This window comes from Heterodontus francisci, chromosome 2, assembly GCF_036365525.1.
Source record: "Heterodontus francisci isolate sHetFra1 chromosome 2, sHetFra1.hap1, whole genome shotgun sequence".
NCBI classification, from domain to species: domain Eukaryota; kingdom Metazoa; phylum Chordata; class Chondrichthyes; order Heterodontiformes; family Heterodontidae; genus Heterodontus; species Heterodontus francisci.
In genome coordinates, this window is record NC_090372.1 from 86,159,292 (window position 1) to 86,176,763 (window position 17,472).

At 43.8% G+C, this 17,472-nt stretch overlaps 1 protein-coding gene across 10 annotated transcripts in view; it reads left to right on the forward strand.

Moving 5' to 3' along the window:
• The window catches only part of thrb (thyroid hormone receptor beta), a 308,544-nt gene that overhangs the window by 14,851 nt on the left and 276,221 nt on the right, over window positions 1-17,472 (forward strand). Inside the window, exon 1 of one of the 10 annotated variants that reach the window (XM_068060087.1) lies at window positions 9,946-10,007. The exons of the other annotated variants lie outside the window; for them this stretch is intronic. The gene's annotated coding sequence lies outside the window, so the exon portion shown is untranslated. Of the gene's footprint in view, window positions 1-9,945; window positions 10,008-17,472 lie in introns of those variants that run through there. 10 annotated transcript variants of the gene reach the window in all.

The window sequence follows — 17,472 nt, forward strand, 5'->3', positions numbered from 1 at the left end:
GATATCAAGAAACGATAGATGGCACCAGATATGGCAAAGGCTATGGGCCCTGACAATATTCCGGCAATAGTACTGAAGACCTGTGCTCCAGAACTTGCCGCACCCCTAGCCAAGCTGTTCCAGTATAGCTACAACACTGGCATCTACCCAGCAACGTGGAACATTACCCAGGTATTTCCTGTACACAAAAAGCAGGACAAGTCCAACCCGGCCAATTACCGCTCCATCAGTCTACTCTCAATCATCAGCAAAGTGATGGAAGGTGTCATCAACAATGCCACCAAGTGGCACATGCTTAGCAATAACCTGCTCAGTGACGCTCAGTTTGGGTTCCACCAGGGCCACTCAGCTCCTGACCGCATTACAGCCTTGGTTCAAAACATGGACAGCAGAGCTGAACTCGAGAGGTGAGGCGAGAGTGATTGCCCTTGACATCAAGGCAGCATTTGACCGAGTATGGCATCAAGGAGCCCGAACATAACTGAAGTCAATGGGAATCAGGGGGAAAACCCTCCACTGGTTGGAGTCATACCTAGTGCAAAGGAAGATGGTTGTGGTTGTTGGAGGTCAATCATCTCAGCTCTAGGACATCACTGCAGGAGTTCCTCAGTGGTTTCCGAGGCCCAACCATCTTCAGTTGCTTCATCTATGACCTTCCTTCAATCATAAGGTCAGAAGTGGCGATGTTCGCTGATGATTGCACAATGTTCAGCACCATTCGCAACTCCTCAGATACTGAAGCAGTCTGTGTAGAAATGCAGCAAGACCTGGACAATATCTAGGCTTGGGCTGATGTGTGGTGCGAATGTTACTTGCCACTTAAGTGCCAGGCAATGACCATCTCCAACAGGAGAGAATGTAACCATCTCCCCTTGACATTCAATGGCATTACCATCGCTGAATTCCCCACTATCAACATCCTAGGGGCTACCATTGATCAGAAACTGAACTGGAGTAGCCATATAAATACTGTGGCTACAAGAGCAGGTCATAGGCTAGGAATCGTTCGGCGAGTAACTCACCTCCTGACTCCCCAAAGCCTGTCCACCCTCTACAAGGCAGAGGTCAGGAGTGTGATGGAATACTCTCCACTTGCCTGGATGGGTGCAGCTCCAACAACACTCAAGAAGCTCGACACCATCCAGAACAAAGCAGCTCCCTTGATTGGCTCCCCATTCACAAACATTCACTCCCTCCACCACCAACGCACAGTGGCAGCAGTGTGTACCATCTACAAGATGCACTGCAGCAACGCACCAAGGCTCCTTCGACAGCACCTTCCAAACCAGCGACCTCTACCTACTAGAAGGACAAGGGCAACAAATGCATGGGAACACCACCATCTGCAAGTTCCCCTCAAAATCACACACCATCCTGACTTGGAGCTTTATCGCCGTTCCTTCACTGTCGCTGAGTCAAAATCCTGGAACTCCCTTCCTAATAGCACTGTGGGTGTACCTACACCACATGACTGCAGCGGTTCAAGAAGGCAGCTCACCACCACCTTCTCGAGGGCAATTAAAAGGTGTGGTGCCGGAGGATTGGAGGACTGCTGACGTTGTATCTCTGTTTAAAAAGGGAGCGAGGAATAGACCGAATAATTACAGGCCAGTCAGTCCAACCTCAGTAGTGGGCACGTTATTGGAATCTATTCTAAGAGACCGGATAAACTGTCATTTAAAAAGGCACAGATTAATCAAGGATAGTCAGCATGGATTTGTTAAGGGAAGATGTTGTCTGACCAACTTGATTGAATTTTTTGAAGAAGTAACAAGGAAGGTAGATGAGGGTAATTCAGTTAATGTGGACTACATGGATTTTAGATAGGCTTTTGACAAGGTCCCACATGGCAGACCAGTTTAAAAAATAAACTCCCATAGGATCCAGGGAAATGCAGCAAGGTGGATACAAAATTGGCTCAGTGGCAGGAAACAAAGGGTAATTGTTGATGGGTGTTTTTGCAACTGGAGGGCTGTTTCCAGTGGGGTTCAGCAGGGCTCAGTACTGGGTCTCCTGCTTTTTGTGGTATATATTAGCGATTTGGACGTAAATGTGGGGGCATGATCAAGAAATTTGCAGACGATGCAAAGATTGGTCATGTGGCAGATAGTGAGGAGGATAGCTGTAGGCTGCAGGAAGATATTGATGTTCTGGTCAGATGGGCAGAAAAGTGGCAAATGGAATTCAACCCGGAGAAGTGTGAGGTGATGCATTTGGGGAGGTTAAACAAGGCAAAGGGATACATGATTAATGGGAAGATACTGAGAGGTGTAGAGTAAGTGAGGAACCTTGAAATAAATGTCCACAGATCACTGAACGTAGCAGGACAGGTTGATAAGGTGCTTAAGAAGGCATATGGAATCCTTTCCTGTCTTAGCTGAGGTGTAGAATATAAGAGCAGGGAGGTTATGCTGGAATTGTATAACTCATTGGTTTGGCCACAACTTGAGTACTGTGTGCAGTTCTGGTCACCTCATTACGGAAAGGATGTCATTGCACTAAAGAGGGTACAGAGGAGATTTATGAGGATGTTGCCAGGACTGGAAAAATGCAGCTATGAGGAAAGATTGGATAGGCTGGGGTTTTTCTCCTTGGGACAGAGAAGGCTGAGAGGATATTTGATTGAAATGTACAAAATTTTGAGGGGCCTGGATAGAGTGGAAGTGAAGGGTCTTTTCACCTTAGCAGAGACGTCAGTGACCCGGGGGCATAGATTTAAAGTGATTGGTAGAAAAATTAGAGGAGAGATGAGGAAAAGATTTTTCACCCAGAGGGTGGTGGGGGTCTAGAACTCACTGCCTGAAAGGGTAGTTGAGGCAGAAAACCTCAACTCATTCAAAGGAAGTCTGGACATGCACCTCAAGTGCCATAATCTGCAGGGCTACGGACCAAATGCTGGAAGGTGGGATTAGAATGGGTGAAATGTTTTTCAATTGGCATAAGCACGATGGGCCAAGTTGCCTCTTTCTGTGCTGTAAACTTTTTATGATTCTATGGACCCCTAAACTGCTTTGGACCTCCACTATTCCTAGCTTTTGCCGTTTTTTTTGTAAAGTCTCGGATTGATCCTTTTTTCGTCCAAAATGGATAACCTCACACTTGCCTGCATTGAACTCCATCTGCCAGAGTTTTGACCATTTAGTTAATCTATAAATGTCTCTTTGTAATTTTATTCGCTCATATACACTCCTTACTATTAATAAAACTTTGTGTCATTGGCAAACTTGGATATAGGGCTCTCTTACATCATCTAAGTTATTAATATAATTCTGCTGGATGACTGGTTATCATAAAGGAAGGTAATGCTTTACTGATACTCAGTTTACTTTTACATCATTGTCTCTACAAGTAAGTAAAGTGATGGCAGTGCCACTGAGGGTGCCAAGACTTTGCCTGAGGAGAAATTCTGGCTACACATGTAAAGAGTGACTGCTAGTAGCTATCCATGTTGCTGGCATATAGGAACCTTTCCTCCACATCAGTTGTTCAAAAGTTCCAGTGGAGAACTGTCTAGCTGTAAATTTCCCTCATGCAGAGTTAACCTTTGCTGAATTTGCCCAGCCAATTCAACAAGGTAGGGTTGGCCAAGATGGAATCTTCTATAAATGTGTTATGAAACAGTCTTCCATTGTTCTCAATAGTTCTTTGCTGGATTGATATTTAACATGCTATACAGCCAGGATACTTCATGAAGCCTCGGAATATAATTTATCCAGCTCTCATAACTTGGACTATTAAATCATAACCCACATTTTTAAGTAGTAACCCTGTCCACCTATTTCCAGCAATTCTTGGCCAGTCTGAAGCCCTTCCTGCATTGTTCAAACATGTTGGCCAGCCTGCTCTTCTACCATGCGCGAAGGAGTTGTAACTTTGTGCACTCATTTCTAGGATTAACGTTAAGTGAGTGTGCATACAAAACTCCTGCCATCACATTGTTGCTGGTTAATATTCCTCTAACAATCTGGTTTACCTCATTAAAATGTTTTTTAAATCAATAACAAAAGATAATGAAGAATGAGGATATAAATACTGTGATCGATACTCAGACTAATACACCAGAGATGCCACTAGGACTCATCGCACGATGGAATCTAATGTACCATTAAACTAATTTTAATCAGGTTAAATTAATTTAATTTATGTATGTACTAGAATGCATTGTGAAAATCTCATTGTTATATCACACTTACAGCTTTGTTGATCATGAGTTATATTGAGACAACCGACTCCTAATTACAAACCTTTGCCATAGATTTTTATTCTATTTGAGCACTCATCTGGGCCAGTGATTAACTGATAAATTTTCAACCAGAGGTTCTCTAGTTCAAGTGCTCTTACCCTTGAGTGTGAGACTCTTCAATGGGTTTCAGTCTACCCAGCTCCTAAAAGGGTACCAGCATTGATGGGAAATCAGCTTGAATCCTGTATGAATAGTCACCTCTGTGCAAGAGCTGCACACTCCTGATCCCAGGCTAATGATGGCAGGATGAGTATTTGCCTGATGACTGGCTGAATTTTTTCTGAGGGTTGGCTGTTTGCGAGATTCGGATGATTTGTTATATGCACTAAATTGGTTTAGCTAGAATGCAGTATGGAACTGTTGGCATTAAAATATTATGATAAAGCCTTAATGTTTCCTGTAAGTTTTTGAATTAAGAACAATGAAATGTCATGGGAGTATAGAGCCCTTTTAGAGGGTTCCAAGAACAGCAGAGCGAGCAAATTATTGTAAAATATTTTGTAATTTTCCAAATTATTTTAATGTTATTGGAAAATATTTGCAATTTTACAATAGATCAAGGTAGATTATGTACTTTATCATTTTAAATCTGACAGTAGATCTGTAGATAATTCTGTATAGCAGTGGGTAGTAGGAGAATAAACCTGGAAGCTTGTTAGTTTACAGTTTGGTTACTCGTAGAAGGGTGAGAGTTGCTGGTGAGATGCTTTTCGATAGTAGTTGGCATTTCAGGTGCATGTGCGTATGTGTAGCTAGACAGACGGTATCAAGCTAACGGAAAAGGCTCCCACAAATACAAGAAAAAGTGGAAATCCACCAATCTGCGAGCTATGAAAAGCAGCAAAAGGATATGAAGAAAGTAATAAGGTGCAAAAATGAATATCAAAAGTCTTAAAAGAGATGTTGGTGACCAACAGCATTTTATAAATGTATTGAGTGGGTAAAGAGAAACGTGGGCTCTTTAAAGGCTATCACAGTGGAGGAAGAGGAAATACAGTGGTACAAAGGAACCTTAGGGAGCAAGTTATATAAAAGTGAAAAATGATAATGGAGAAAATGTGATTTAGATCTCCAGGACTTGGTTTTTGTCACAAGGTATTAAAAGAAAAGCTTAAGGAAATTGCCAGTGTGTGGTCATAATTTTCCAAAGCTATCCAAATTCAGGAATTATACCTTTTTTTAGATTATAAAATTGCAAATGCCCTTCTGTTATTGAAGGAGGGGAGGGAGGGCGAAACCAGGGAGCTATAGACCTGTCAATTTAACAGCAGTTGTGGGGAAGTTACTGGAATCTATCATTAGAGACAGTGATTTTTGAATTCATTCTTGGAATGTGGGCATTGATGGCTATGCTGACATTTATTGCCCATGTCTATTTGCCCTTGTAAGCAGTGGTGGGCTTCCTTCTACAATTGGTCCATGCTGTGTTGAAGGTGCTCCCACAATACTGTTACATAGGGAGTTCCAGGATTTTGGCAGTGACAATGAACGAACAGCAGATGGGAGAGGAACTTGGGCCACTTGGAAGCATTTTTGTTCACCACGGCCATGGAAATCTGGAACACTGTTCCCCAAAAGGTAGAAGGTGCTAGGTTAGTTGAGATTTTCAAGACTGAGATTAGCAGATCTTTTTTGGGTAAAGGTATCGAGGAGTATGGAACACAGATGAGTAAATGGAGTTGAGGTGCAGATCAGCCATGATTTAATTGAATGGCAGAACAGGCTTGAGGGGCTGAATGGCCAACTTGTGTTCCTGTGATCCTCAGAAGGTGTACTTCAAATACCACTCTAAGCCTTGAGCAGGCTAACATTCCAGTGCAGGACTGAGGGAGTGCCGCACAGTAGAAGGTGCTGTCTTTCAAATGAAACATTAAACTGAGCAGCCCCCCCCCCTCCTTGGGTGGGGGGGCATAAACCATATTGTTCTTTGAAGACGAGCATAGGAGTTTCCTGTGGGGTCCTGGTCAATATTTATCCCTCAATCAACATGTTATGGCCACGTAGTGAGGTGGGGGTGGTTCCCATTGTTTAACTCCTCAACTGACCACAGTGTGTTTTGTTATTAGGGTTTAACCTCTTGGTGTTTTATTGTCAAATAAACAGACAGCAATAAGCTTTCTTGTAGATTTAAAAGCAGAAAATTAATTGTTTATTGATCAATATGCCTTATCCTGAAATTGTTGTAACCAAATCCATTCACGCATTCACTCATGCGTGCGTGCGTGCACGCACATAGACAGACACACACACACATACACACACACAAGAAGGGACAGATAGAGAGTGGGAGAAAAGGGGAAAATGATTATGTGGGGGGTAGGTTTTGGGAGAGGTCACAGTAAACCTGTTGAATTCCCTTGGAAATTGAGTTCTTGGTGGTTGCAGGCCTGAGGTAATTGTAGATTTCTCTTGTGGTTGCAAGTTCAGTTGAAGTCAGTGGATCACTTCTAGTTCACTGCTGTCCAGTGTAGATGTAGAATTCTACAGCAGAGCACATACCTTCTGGATGCTGGAAGCAAGCTTTTGGATGCTGCCTTCTTTCTCTTTCTTTCTGGAATGTCTCTCTCTGGGCTGCTTTCTGAGGTAAAGCTGTGTTACTTCTTGCTTCCTGGTAGGAAATGCTTTGGTCTCTTCCCCATGGTGATCGCACAATAGCCCAGGATGTGCTACTTCACACCTTCTTTGTGTCAGTGGAAGACATTCAATTCTGGAATGTTTTAGGATGAGTGCAATTGACACCTCTCCGCTTTGCAGATTTTCCTTTGTCCCTGTCACACAGTTTGAATATACAAAGGCCAATCCCTATTTTCTTCGGCAGCCATTTTGGAGCATTGTTCACTTTATAAGAAGTTCATTTTTTAAAAGACAAAGTCAGTTTTTATAACTCATCAGATTTTTTTCATACTTTTTGTATCATGGCACTTCTTGGGCTGAAATTTATTGGGGTGCCGCACTCGCGGCAATGCCCTTTGAACTCGGCAATGCGCCTGTGTTCACCAGCCGCCACCAAGCCCCCGTGATATTAATCGCAGGGACCTATTTCCATAGAGGCTGCGCGCCGACCCCCCCCCCCCCCCCTCTATATTACATGGGGTGAGGTGGGACTTTTGGCGCAGCAAGAGGTTTGACAGTTGTGCAGCAGGTGCTGGGGCTCTGTTTTAAGCGCCCCATCATCTGCTTCCTGACAGCTGTCAAAGAAATACTTACCTGACTGCTGAAGAGTGGAGCTGCTGTCAATCTGGCAGCAAAGCAGAAAGTGCTGCAGAAATCCAGCAGGTCAGGCAGTAGCTGTGGAGAGAGAAGCAGAGTTAACTTGTCCAAGTTCACAGACCTGAAAGTTAACTCTGCTTCTCTCTCCACAGATGCTGCCTGACCTGCTGAGTGACTCCAGCACTTTCCGCTTTGCCGCCACATACTTACCCTGCTGTGTCTCAGTGTCCTGTGAAGTTGCGATCCTCTTCTCCCACTCAAGTGTAACATTCCTTCTTGTAAGCATGCCGCACCTGGGTGAATAATGGCACATTTGCACATTCCAGAACGTGAGACTTAAATAGACCATGAAAGGTATTGCAGAGTTTAAAAGAGAACACACTGAAACAATTGGGAATGCACGGGTGTTACAGCAATGTAAATACGTCTTTCACTAAATATTCCTCACCGACGTGTGTCCTTTTCTCTGTGTGAATGTAGTGCCAATGTCACATCCCTTTGCACCGTTGGCCCTTCAGGAGAACCAACATATGCAATAACATCATTGCCGTGCCACCATTACTCTTGAGCGTCTCCACGGACTCTGTGACATGGACATTGACCCAGTCAGCTGCTATCTCTAATGGTTTACACAGGGATGCTGCAGATGTGGACTGGTGCACAACAGGTGAGCGAGAGTGATGTGTGGCTTGCAGAGCTTATGTCGTTTCTTATGGAGCAGAGAGCCTTTGTCTGATAAGCTACTGCTGTACATCCCTAGCTCACTGATAGCCCTGTGTGCAGACCCTGGATGCCATCGGCCCTCCCATGTGTCTTTCATATTGTAGGTCCTCAGCGTCCTCATAGTCTGAGGAGGAATCCGGTTGACGTCTCTCCTCATCATGCCAGGCCTGGCCCCTATTGGGTGGGTAGCTGTGCAGAACAGCAAAGAAAGGAGCTTGCCTTTTCGGCCCGTAGTACAGGGCATCACCCTATCCATACAGGCACTGGAGGCACTCTTTCAGCATGCCAATCTCCTTCTCAATGGTGGCTCATGTAGCTCAGTGGCTGGCGTATCTCTCCTCTGCAGCAGTGGTGCAGTCTCTCGCTGGTGGTGTTGGGAGCCATGTCTGCAAAGGATAGCCCTTATCTCCAAGAAGCCACTCCTCCATCTAAGCCAGTTCAGTGAACAGCAGTGGCAGCCGCGACTGGCGCAAGACCCAGGTGTCATGGCAGCTGCCTGAGAAGCGGTCACACATTCGCTGCAAGCATCTGCAGTGTTCACATACCAGCTTCACCAAGATCGAGAGGGCTCCGTTAATGGTGACGTCTGCAGGTGGTAGCCTGGCAGGAGGCCTGATGGCCACATGAGTACATTACAACCTATGATTCTCTGGCAATGCTGCCAGAAACAATGGCCCTCTGGGCCTGGCTGGGAGAGTCCGTCCTGAAGCGGATATCTTCGCTGGCCCTCGGTGACCTCCCTGATGCAGCGGTGTACTGCTGACTGTGTGACCCCACAAAGGTCTGTGGTGGGCCCCTGAAAAGCTGCACAGGCGTCAGGCTTGAGAACTGCTGCCACTCTGAGGAACAAAGGCATGGGATGTCCACCGGAGCCCATGGGCTGCAGGTCGTCCTTCAGCAGGGCACAGAGATGTGTCACCACACTCTATATGCGCAATCTCCTCTGACACTGGTGCTCTGACATCCGATGGCATGTCATGTGGGGCCTGTAGATGCACGGCAAACGTAATGGCGAGCTCCCCTTGGGGGCTGCTGCTCACGACCGGGGGCCTCTACGTGGAGCGCACCTGCCTGTTGGTATTGCCTCTGGCGCAAACGGATCCTCATGTGCAGAGGATCACACAATGTAGGATGAGCCATACCTATTTCCATGTGATAAATAAAGTTGAACCCTGCATGTATTTGAAGGTTCCTAACAGGGCATGGATTGGTGTTGACGGGTACATCAGCTGCTTTCCTGGATCAACTATGTGGCGTGCCATGGCATTGCCTATCTTGGCCAACACTGAGTGGCACAGCATGACCACATCAAGATCCTACCAGCTGAATCGATTGCCCCCACCATCGATAACACCTTAATGCTCCAGCCCTTTCTGGCACCCTCCCAACACATAGGTGCCTAGTGTGCCATTGCCCCCTCACAAACACAGAGCGTACACTGTTAGAGGGATGGTACGCGGTACCTCCCTTCATGCCAGCACAGCTTTTCCATCAGTAATCCCAGACCCCCTCCCTTTCAGAATGCAGAGTGAGACCCCTGAATATTCCCTCTCCCTCCTCCCTTTAGGAATGCAGAATGAGACCCCTGTGTATCTCCCTCCTCCCTTTAAGAATGCAAAGTTAGAAGCCTGCATATTCCTTCCTCCCTCCCGTAATGCAGAGTGAGACCCCTGAATAACAGAACTGAACTTGGCTTCGCTGGTGACAACTTCTGCCTCGGAGGACCCGCCAACTTTTCAAATCGTGAACGGGATGGCACGTGACGGCTGCCCATTCAGCGAAAAATCCAGAAGTGTCAGTGGAGAGGTGGTGGGCTGCATAATCAGCAAAGGTAAGTACTCTTTCCCATGTGCTAATTGTGGTGCCGCCGCCGTGCGGTGGGGGGCCGCACCAAGGTCCCGTTGCCAGCGGTGATATGCGGCAGGCCCTTCTTGATGTGGCGGGCCTCTCCCAGCAGCATTTTACTGGCTCCCGCGCCGCGACCCACAGCGTCGAGGGGCCGCTAAAATTCCGCCCCTTGTGTGTGTGACAAACATCACTCAAGCAATTGATCAGATCATTTATCTCATTGCTGTTTTTGGGAGCTTGTTGTGCGCACATTGGCTGCCACGTTTCCTACATTACACCAACGACTGCACTTTAAATGTATGTTATTGGCTGTAAAGGGCTTTGGGACATCCTTGGGTTGTGAAAAACATGTGTAAATGCAAGTTATTTTGTTTAACCTTGGATGTGGTCTGGGATGCATTAAAGCTGCTGTATAAATGCAGTCCTGATGTCCTCTTGATTTGCACTTATGAGAACTAGAAATAGCGCTCAGGACTAACCTTTTTTATTCTGCAAAATGGACAAATCTTGCTGAAAAATAATGGTGTGTGAATAATTTGTGCCATTAGTATTTTGCAAACTGGCCAGCAAATTCAGGAGAACAAGTGTTGCACAATGAGTTGCAAATCTCCACAACGTGCAGATCAATCTACACCGCTCTGCTGTTTCCTTTGCACAAGCAGTATCTTTCCTTTGGATCTCTGTTATATTTTAAGAACTTGCTGGATTTGCACATTAATTGCCTATTAAATGTGCCAGAAGACAAAGTCTAGTATTTAATAGCACAAGTATCCTTTTAATGCCATAATTGTTAATGACTGCCAATCTATCTCTCTGACCCAGAAAGTGTATAATTTAAACTGGAGGTTCATTCCTTCAGGTAATAATTGTTAAATTACATTTTTTTCAATTTTTTTTCTTGCCTCTCCCTCTCCCTCTATTCAGTCCCCCTCTCTTTAATTCACTTTGTCAGTCTTTAACTCTTGTTGGTTAAGGAAATGCACTGTTAGTCCCACCGTTCACTAAGATCGTAGTTATTTGCATGCACTTCTAGCCCAGCAAGTTATGGCATATAAAGCTTTTGAGCTTAAGGATACAGGAAAAAGTCTAACCAGCAGTGTATGCCTTGAGATGGCCTGCTCCAGCAAGTTTCAGCCATCTTGCATATCTTTGGAAGGCCCTTTCTCAAGGCTGAAGGGTTAAGTTTATCCAACCTTTCCTCATAAGGTCAGTCCTCAGACACCAGAGATCAAGTTTATGGCTTACTTTAAGGGTTTGGATGTCTCCCTTGTGTTTCAGTGAGCAGAATTATTCTTCAAGGTTCTGCTTCTCCAGAAGACTATTTGTGTGATAACCTCAGACTTGTAATTTATTCAATTGGTGGTATAGCTTGGCATTCAATTTTACTTTGAAATGATTGAATGTGGATGATGTACAGTCTAGTATCACTCCAAGATACATATCGGAATCTTCCCTAGCTAGAGTCATGTTCATTTATGCCACAGAAGGAGGCCAGTCAGCCCATCGAGTCCATGCCAACTCTACAAGGAGCAATTCAGTCAGTCCCACTCCCCTGCTAGATCCCTGTCGTCCTGCAAGTTTATTTCCTTCAAGTACCCATCCAATTTCCTTTTGAAGTCATTGTTTCCGCTTCCACCACCCCAGGTCCCCTGTTTCTGCACATTCTTTAGAACTGTGCCATTAAGTATATATTACCTCTTCCTATTCCTTCTGCCAAAATGCATCACCTCACACTTGTCAGTATTAAATTCCATCCGCCACCTGTCTGCCCATTCTGCAACCTTATCCATGTCCTGTTGCAGGCGGTTCATATCATCCTCATTGTTTGTCACACCTCCATGTTTGGTATTATTGGCAAATTTTGAAAATCTACTCTGTATTCCAAGATCCATATCATTTTTTAGATAGCAAAAAAAGCAGTGGTCCCAACACTGACCCTTGGGGAACACCACTCTCTTCCATCCTCCAGTCTGATAAACAACCATTTACTACAACCTGCTGTTTTCTGTCCTTAAGCCAATTTTATATCCAATCCTACACTGACCCTCCTATTCCATGAGCCTCAATTTTGTTAACCAGCCTTTTATGTGGTACCTAATCAAACGCTTGCTTAAAATCTATATAAACAACATCCACCGCATTCCCTTCATCACTCTTCTGTTACTTCATCAAAAAATTCAATTAGATTCGTCAAGCATGATCTCCCTTTTACAAATCCGTGCTGGCTCTCCTTAATTAGCTCGAAACTCTCCAAGTGTCTGTTGACTTTTTTCTCACTGATTATTCTTTCTAAAACCTTACCCACCACTGATGTTAAACTAACTGGCCCATAGTTGCTAGGACTGTCCTTACACCCTTTCTTGAATAATAACGTTTGACACTCTGCAATCCTCTGGCACCTTCCCTGTATATAGGAAAGATTGGAAGATTATGGCAAGCCCTTCTGCTATCTCCATTCCCACTTCCTTTAGCAACCTGGGATGGAAGCCATCTGGACCAGGTGACCTATCTATCTTAAGCATAGTCAGCCTTTTCAGTACCTCTCTCCCTTCAATTTTTATCCTATTCATTGCCTCTGCTCTCTCTGCTTCTACTAATATGTTGTCAGCCTCCATTTCCTTAGTGAATACTGATACAAAGTGCTGATTAAGTATATTAGCCTTGCCCTGTGCCTCTAAGTATATATTGCCTTCTTTGTCTCTAATAGGCCCTACTCCATGTCTTACAACCTGCTTTCTATTTACATGCAGGTAGAAGATTTTTGGGATCCCTTTTATGTTAACTGCCAATCTATTCTCATGTTCTCTCTGCCCGTCTTATTTTCTTCTTCACTTCCCCTGTCAACTTATTGTATGTGGCCTGGTTCTCACTTATCGTTTCATTTATCTAGGTTCCACAATCACTAGCAATCTATCAACAGTCTCCAGCATCAGATTGTCAATGCTGATTAGTTTGATTATCAGGGTCAGGAAGACAAGTGTCATGGCCTAGGATGTCTTCCTAATGCTGATGGTCAAACCAAACTCTTTACAGCCGTGACAGTCTGTCCATTTGCTGCTGAAGGTGTTCCTCAGTATGGAATGCTAGTGCAGCATCGTCGGCATAAAGCAACTGTCTGAGGACTGTCTTGGATCTCGGGGACAATACTGAATAGCTTTCTGTCGGTTCTGATGTGTAAGTAGACACCTTCTGTAGATAAACTGATGTCTTGGATGTATCCTCCACATCTATTGGCGGGACAGGGTCACCAATCAGAGGTCCTGGAGCATGCTAATTCTGTCAGCATATGCTCATTACTAAGCCAACAACGTCTGTGAGCTTATATGGCAAAAAGGGGTGGTAATAGGACAAGTAAAGAAACAAAAGCTGGGTCTAGAGGAGCTGTAAATGCGAACAATCGAATCGTTGCAGCATTGCTGACCATAAAAATAGGAGCAGTGGTTATGATCTGAAAGTGTTGAACGCAGTGTGTCCAGACGGCCGTAAAGTGCCTTATTGAAAGATGTGGTGCTGTTCCTTGAGCTCCTTTTAATCTGACTGCAGCTTGTGTTCAGTTAATAATTAGATATTGAGATGGGGTTTCACCTTGGCAGAATACTACACTCACATTGTTCGGTAGAAAACCCATACCTTAACAGTGTGTCATCGGACTTACCTTGAGCATTGCGGCAAGACATTTGCAACCGTATATGCGTTGGGAGTTTTGTTACATTTCACATGTCACGCATTCATACATATCTGTCACACCTCTCAAGTCAATTAGTTAATTCCCAATGTACAGCAATAAGATCTCGTGGCCTTAAAGGGTATAGGTCATATTACACACTGATCACTATTAATATTAGAACAAATGTTCCAGTATAATGCTGTTGTCCTTCCAAAGCAGTGTAACCTCTAACTTAGGAATATACATGCTTAGAAGTAACAACAGAGAAACTGGTCATTTGGTCCAAAGAGTCCCTGTTGGTGTTCACGCTCCATTTGAGCAAATTCTTCTAATCAATCACATTAATCCACTCTGTTCTAATATCCCTTTTCCTTCATCCACCTGTCCAATCTTCAATGCTGATCTAGCTTCTGCTTTGATCACTAACCCTGAAAGTGAATTTCACAGCTTCAACTCTGAAGAAGTTTCTTCTACCTTCTGTTCTAAATCTTGCATTTAATTATGTATCTATGGCCCCTCCTTGACCTCTCAACTACAGGAAATAATCTGCTTCTTCTATCTATCCTGTCCCGTGCTTTCATAATTTTAAACATTTCTATCATATCAATCTGTATTGTTCAAATGTAAAAGGACCACATTTTTTCTAAGTCTTTTTTCGTATTTCTATTTCCTCATACCAGGCAGCATTCCAGTGAATCTGCATTGTATCCACACTAAATGCTCAATATCCTTCTTACAGCATGAAGTTCAGTATTGCACAATGTACTTTAACCAAGGTCTTAAAGTTTTATATAGGAGGCTCATTGCCTCCTTGGCTTCTATATTCTATACCTTCTTGAGACAAACCTAAAATCCCTTTGAGATTTCTTTATAGCCTTATCAACCTGAAGAGTTGTCTTTTATATTCTGTAAACCTGTACCTCAAGTCCTTCTGCTCTCCACAGCACCAAACCTACTTCATTCATAGCATAATTGCTGCTTTTTTTTTTAACCACAAAACATCTACCCGCATTTAGTTACAATGAATTCATCTGCCACTTTTTAGCCCATTTCTCCCTATCTTATCAATATCCCTTTGCAGTTTCTTTTGGTCTTCTAAAGAATTAACTGTGCCTTATATTTTAGTAGTATAACTCAGGAATTTAAAAAAAAACCTACAATCGTGTTGTATTAAATTGCTCAGTGAATCCAGATCTACTTTTGCATCTAGGAGGCCAAACCCATTCCAATTAAAACATCCAACAGTGACAAAGGCATTTTTTAAGGTTATGTTTATTAAAATAATTTAATACCATTGTTAAGGTTAACTTCACATTGCAAAGTAACACCAAGAGAGAGATGCATTACTGTGTACAAAGTTGAACCAGTTGCCATGTACTTTGCAGTCCCATTCATATTGTAGTTTGTATAAATTCCTGACTCATGGCTTCATTGTTCAGTATGCATTTAAGTAGCATTTCGAGTTTTGTTAGCGATTAGGGATGATGACAGCGTGCTTGTATTGAAACATTTCAAAACAAGACGGTCCTGTGTACATCATGCAACCACAGTCCAAAATCAGCATTTTTTTAAACTGAAAAAGGCACTCCCTTAAAATACAGTTTTGTAATTCACTTTTCTCTCCCACCCCACCCCCCACCACTCCCAAACCCAGCTTTTCATCCATTCAGTAGATTGAATGACTGGAGATATTGTAATGTGACATTTATAAATATAGTAACTAATTCAACTTTCAATTTCTCTTCCTCCTCATTCCCCATCCAATACGGCAAGGAAAATCTTGTCTGTCTAACTGTTGTTACCAGAGTGGCTCCACGCAGTACAGTCCAATAACTCAAGCAATCAATGCTCCAATCCCAACCAGAAAGTCTCAAGCTCAACTACCAGTATTGTCTGTCATTTAAACTCCCATGCCCCAAGTGAGTGAGGTTGCTTGTTTCTTATGCTGCAATACAACGTGCTATCAAAATCTTGATTTTAAACTTCATAATACAGTAATTGATAGTATACCTTAAGGAGAAAATCTACAAATGAATCTATGGCAGGGTATGTTGCATTTTGATGCATTCAAGGAAGATTACATTTTAGAAGTGAAAATGGAATGCCCTAAAATTTAGCATTAAATGTTAACTCAGATAGGGGAAAATGGTTTGTTACATCCAATTTGCCATCTGTTTTTAAAAGCAGCTGCCTTTTGATTTGATATTTGATAGTGTGTTTGATAGCTGGGGGTGGGATACGGTGGGGGTTGGGGGAGTAAGCAAAGGCAAGGGTTCACCGAACATGTAGAAAAGGATGTATATTTGTTGAAATGGAGAATTTGGTGTATGGGGAGAAATGCTCAACAATCTGGTTGCACTGGGATAGAATATTTTACTTAGTTTTTATTTTACTCTGTCATGAAAGTGTTTAGCAAACTTTTTTTGTTTGTATACTGACATAATTCTCATTGAACTTTACAAAAACACACTTCCAAATTACAATAATGGGAATAATAGACCAGAGTCTGCTGTCAAAATACCAGTGAGTCTAATGATAGTGATTTCAGGCTAGGCAAGGATATGTATCCTGGTTGACCGGTACTCCCTCTACCACCAGTGCAGTGGCAGCAGTGCATATCATCTACAAGATGCACTGTAGCAACTTGCCAAGGCTCCTTCGCCAGCAGCTTCCAAACCCGCAACCTCTACCACCTAGAAGAACAAGGACTGCAGACGCATGGGAACACCACCACCTGCAAGTTTCCCTCCAAGTCACACACCATCCTGACTTGGAACTGTATCGTCATTCCTTGATCGTCACTTGGTCTAAATCCTGGAATTCCCTAACAATACTGTGGATGTACCTACATCACGTCGACTGCTGCATTGAATCTTAAAGATGTTATACACTGCTGCCACTGTACGCTGAAGGTGGATGGGATGTCAATCAAGTGGGCTGCTTTGTCCTGTGTAGTGTCGAGCTTCTGGTTCCTAACTTAAGCCTTGCAGATGGTGGACAGACTTTGGGGAGTCGAGGGATTGGTTACTCGCTGCAGAATTCCCAGTCTCTGACCACTCTCGTAGCCACAGTGTTTATATGATTTGGCACAGTTAAATTTCTGGTCAGTGATGACCCCCTGCATGTTAATGGGGGATTCAGTGATGGTGATACCATTTGAATGTCATGGGGAGATTGTTAGATTCTCTCTTGTTGGAGATGGTCATTACCTGGCAGCCCAAGCCTGAATGTTGTCCAGGTCTTACTTCATGTGGGCACAGACTGCTTCGATATCAGAGGAGTCACAAATGGTGTTCAACACTGTGCAATCATCAGCAAACATCCCCACATCTGACCTTATGATGGAGGGAAGGTCATTGATGAAGCAGCTGCAAATGGTTGGGCCTAGGACACTACCTGCAGTGATGGGCCTCTGGCAACCACAACTATCTTCCTTTGTGCTAAGTATGACTCCAACCAGTGGAGAGTTTTCCCCCTGATTCCCATTGACTTCAATTTTGCGAGGGCTCCTCGATGCCAGTTAAATGCTGCCTTGATGTCAAGGGCATTCACTCCCATCTCACCCCTTTGGAATTAAGCTCTTTTGTCCATGATTGGACCAGGGCTGTAATGAGGTCAGGTGCCATGTGTCACTGGCGGAATCCAAACTGAGCATCGGTGAGCAGGTTATTGCTGAGTAAGAACTGCTTGATTGACACTTTCCATTACTTTGCTGATGATTGCTAGTAGACTGATGGGGCTGTAATTGGGCAGATTGGCTTCATCCTGATTTTTGTGGACA